This window comes from Trachemys scripta, chromosome 24, assembly GCF_013100865.1.
Source record: "Trachemys scripta elegans isolate TJP31775 chromosome 24, CAS_Tse_1.0, whole genome shotgun sequence".
Lineage (NCBI taxonomy): Eukaryota > Metazoa > Chordata > Testudines > Emydidae > Trachemys > Trachemys scripta.
This window is the reverse complement of record NC_048321.1, coordinates 11,926,902-11,931,182: the sequence shown is the minus strand read 5'-3', so window position 1 is coordinate 11,931,182 and position 4,281 is coordinate 11,926,902. Positions and strand designations below refer to the sequence as shown.

The following is a 4,281-nucleotide window of genomic DNA, read 5'->3' as shown; positions in this document are numbered from 1 at the left end:
GGGGGGGGGGGGTTGGGGAGGGTCTGGGGGAGCAGGGAGCTGTGGGGCGGGATCTCTCACTAGGGTTAGGCTATGAGTCCCGGCTCCCACTTTGCTGACCGGGAGCAGGGACGGGAACTGGGACTCCTCATGCAGGTGTGTGTTTGGTACAGTATGTGTGTGGTGCGTGTGACAGTGCACACTGTGTGTTTCCCCCATGTGTTGCGGTGCAATGTGTTTAGAGGCATAAGGTGTATGTTGTGTTAGTGTATATGGTGCAAATGTGTGTGTGTGTGTTGCGTCTGTCTGTAATCTGTATTCTCTGTGTGTGTGTGTGTGTGTGTTGTGTCAGTGTATATGGTGTAAGATTGTGTAGGGAAGTGCAGTCTGTCTGTCCCTTTCCCCTGCAGTCCCCATGGAGTTACTGCAGATAGGGTGGGCTGTGTGTGTGAGTGCAGGGGTGTGTGTGTGAGTGCAGGTTGTCTGTGTGTGTGCGTGCACTTGTTCAAGGTGTGATTGAGCATGGGGTGGTTCCCATCATACAGCACATTACTCTCACTGCAGCCTTAGTCTGTGTGTATATGTGTGTGTGTGTGTGTGTGTGTGTGTGTGATGATGGTGTTGTCTCAGGATGCAATGGTGTGAGATTGTCAGGCTGTTAAAGAGTCTCTTGCTACCCCTTATCCTTCAGCAGGGTGTGTGTGTGTATGCGTGCAGGTGTGTGTGTGCGTTCGTGTGCACGCACACGCTGTGGGATGTTTGTGTGACTCAGTGTTGGGTTGCGAGGGCCTGAACATTTGTGTGTGTGTGTGTGAATTTTTGCAAGGGTATGGCAGTGTGTATGCTGGGTCACAATGAGTGTGGCCAAGTAAGGTTCTGATAATGTGTATGTTTGGGGGTGTATTGGGTTGTGAGGGGGTGACAGTGTAAGTGCTCGTGTGTGTGTGTGTGTGTGTGTATGCGTGTGAGGCTGCCTAGGGGCAGCAGTTTGCCTCAGTCCAGGGGAATGGCTTTTAGGTGTTGTCTGGTGGTACAGTGTACCTGCCATCCCCCGGCCCCTCGGCAGGTGTGTCGTGGGCTGTTGTGTTGAGGTTATGTGTGTGTGTTGTTCTGTTGGGACTCTGTGCATTTGTGTGTGTACGCGCAGTGGGATGTTGTACAAGGGGGATACGCATGCTGAAGGAGTTGTGTGGGCTGTGTAGCATAGGGTCTTGTGTAGAGCATTGTCTAGTGTGTGCACTGTGGTGTGTAGCCACTCTCCCCCTGTGGGTGTGGGATCGAGGGCTTCCCCAGGGGGAGGGAGCGAATGGGGGGGGGGGCAGTGGATGTGTACTGTGAGTGTGCACTGGGTGTCTGTGCTGGGCAGCGGGTGCCTAGGGGGGTTGTGTGTCGAGGGGGAGGGGGAGGGGCACCGGTCTCTGCCGCGGTGTGTTCGTGCTGGCTGGGCCGTGGCTCTGCGGCTGGCTGCACTGCCAAGAAATACCCCCCACCCCAGTCAGCACAGGGATTCGGGAACTGTCTGTGTCCGGCTGTGTGTGTGTGTGTGCGCGCGCTCTGTGCAGTGTGTGTGTTAGGGATGTAAATATCATTTAAAAGTTAACCAGTTAAATGACTAAAATTATCGTTTAAAGGGTTAACTGATTAAAAGGAGAGGGGCTGGGGTCAGGCAACTGGCTGGTGCTACTGAGGTCGGTGGGCCGGGCGGCTGGCATGGGACTGCTTGGGGTGGGGGCTGCTGTGTGTGGGGGTGGCTGCTGGGGTCGGCGGGCCGGTCGGCTGACTCAGGGCTGCTGGGGGGCAGCTGCTGGGGTCGGTGGGCCGGTCGGCTGGCACGGGGCTGCAGGGGGTGGGGGCTGCTGGGGTCGGCGGTCCAGCCAGCCCAGGGGTTATGGTTAAGGCGGGTTAACCTGTTAACATTTTACATCCCTAGTGTGCGTATTCCACTGTATGCAGTGTGTTTGTGTGTGTGCTCTGGGCAGTGTGTGTGTGCGGTCTGTGCAGGGTGTGTGTGCGGTCTGTGCAGGGTGTGTGTGTGCACTCTGTTCTGTGCCGCGTGTCTTACGCCCAGTGTAGATGTGCTCTGTCTGGGAGCGCTGCGTGCTTTGAATCTGTTGTGCAGTTCTACTTAACAGTACAGCTCTATTGCTGCTATAGTTAGTGTTGATTTTACACACACACACACACACACACATTCAGACTGCCCCACGACAGCATCAACCCTGCACTCACACACACTACACACCCTCACTGTGACTCCAGCAGCCTCTCCAGCCTCTCACACTCACCCCCTCCAGTTGTGCACTGATAAGCCAGCTCAGCACTGTGAGTGTTGTGTGTGTATATCTGTGCAAGCTGTCTGTGTGCTGCAGCTGAGCAGCATGGGGCTCTGTGGGCATCTACAGTATTGTCACTAGGCTTCAGGATTAACATCCTTTTGAGATGAACAGAAGAGTCCATCCCTCTCCCAGCAATGGGTGTAGGCTCTCGGCAGACTCAGGCAGCATTGCTGGATCAGTCGTACTGGGGGCAGCTTCCCCGTCTCCCAGCGACAGGCGAAAGCTCTCTGGCAGCATCTGGGCTGAGGGAGCTCACCTGGAGGCTGACCTGCCACTGGGCGAGTGTGGCTGGAAGGGGAATCCCAGGGAGGGTTGGAGCTGCCTAGTGACCTGGGCATGGGCCAGATCTGGGCCCTGACTCAGCTAGACGTGAGTCAGGGCACCCGGCTAAAGGGCCACTCGGGCCAGCCCCTCCCCCCCAGGTCCTGAGCTTGCTGCCTAAACTGGGGCAGCAGTTAGATGGGAGCAAACAGGAAACCCCACTGAGCCACAGTGGGGGGACAGGGAATTACCCCTGGCAGTCAGTGCTCACCCCAATGGCCCAGCGCTAGGGAGCACCATGCTGTGGGGAGCGAGGTGGGGGCTCAGCAGGGGGCGCTGTGCTGCAGGGAGTGGGGCGGGGGCACCGCGGGGGGAGCTGTGGTGGGGAGCGGGGGCGGAGGGCTCAGCAGGGGGCGCTGTGCTGTGGGGAGTGGGGTGGGGGCTCAGCAGGGGGCGCTGTGCTGCTGGGAGCGGGGGGGGCCAGGGGGGGGGGCTGTGCTGGTGGGGGGGGGGGGGGGCTCAGCAGGGGGCGCTGGGCTGCAGGGATATTCTCCCCTCAGATTCAGTGCTGACCTCATGGATCCAGGGATGGAGGTGACGTGGGGAGAGTCAACCCATGGCTAGGAGATGGGAAGGGGTAGGGGTGGGGGAAGAGACCCAGCCGTGGGGTGGGGAGTGGGGCACAGCAAAGGGGGCCCAGGGTTGGGGGGCAGGGCTCAGACCCTCCCAGGGGTGGGCAGAGCCATGGCCAGTCTCTATCTTACCCCCATCCTGAGGCTGTTCATCTAATATTGGGGGGGGTGGATGTGCTCTCTGCCCCCCATCCCGGTTGCTAGTACACAGCCCACGCAGGGGTGGGGGGACCAGAAGGGCAGAGCCAGGCTCCCAGGAACTCCCCCCCACACCCAGCGCCAGGCACCCGCTCGGACTCATCACCCCGCTCCGAGGCGGGGCCCGGACTCCGGGGTTCCCTGCAGCCCCCGTCCTGGCGCTGGAGTGTGTGTGTGTCCGGGGGCACTCCCTGTCTGGCTCCATCTGTCTGTCTATGCCCAGCCCTTGCGCCGTCTGCCACTGATTCCCTGGCCGGGGGCCAGAGCCGGGAACCTCCACAGGTACTCCCACGCGGACCCTTCGGCCGGGGGACCCAGGGCTGGGAGAGCAGGGGGCTGCGGGTTGGGAGTGAGGAGCACCAGCAGAGCCGTGCCAGGGCTGGGTTCCGCATGTGGTGGCCGGTTGCCAGGTCCCTGATTCCCTCCCGTTCCCGCCCCCGCCCTGGCAGCCAGCTGAGGATGCAGAGACTCCTGATGTGCTTGTTTCCATGGCAACCCCCCATGCCCTGCATAGGGGTTTGCATTATTCATCCCTGCAGGGCCACCCCATCAGACAGCCCTGCAGGGAGTGGGGTCAGGGGATCTCTGGGAGCGCTGTGTTGCAGGAAGCAGGGTGGGGGCTGAGCAGGGGGCGCTGTGCTGAGGGGAACCAGGTGGTGGGGGTCTCAGCAGGGGGCGCTGTGCTGCAGGGAGCGGGGCAGGGGGCTCAGCAGGGGGCGCTGTGCTGTGGGGAGCGGGGCAGGGGGCTCAGCAGGGGGCGCTGTGCTGTGGGGAGCAGGGAGCAGGGGGTTCAGCAGGGGGTGCTGTGCTGAGGGGAGCGGGGCAGGAGGCTCAGAGGGGGCGCTGTGCTGTGGGGAGCGGGGCAGGGGGCTCAC

The 4,281-nt window shown here is 61.0% G+C and overlaps 1 protein-coding gene across 1 annotated transcript in view; it reads left to right on the top strand.

Annotated features, from left to right (window-relative positions):
- LOC117869543 (FXYD domain-containing ion transport regulator 6-like) overlaps positions 1 to 4,281 on the top strand; it is a 14,460-nt gene that overhangs the window by 6,299 nt on the left and 3,880 nt on the right. The window lies entirely within an intron of this gene.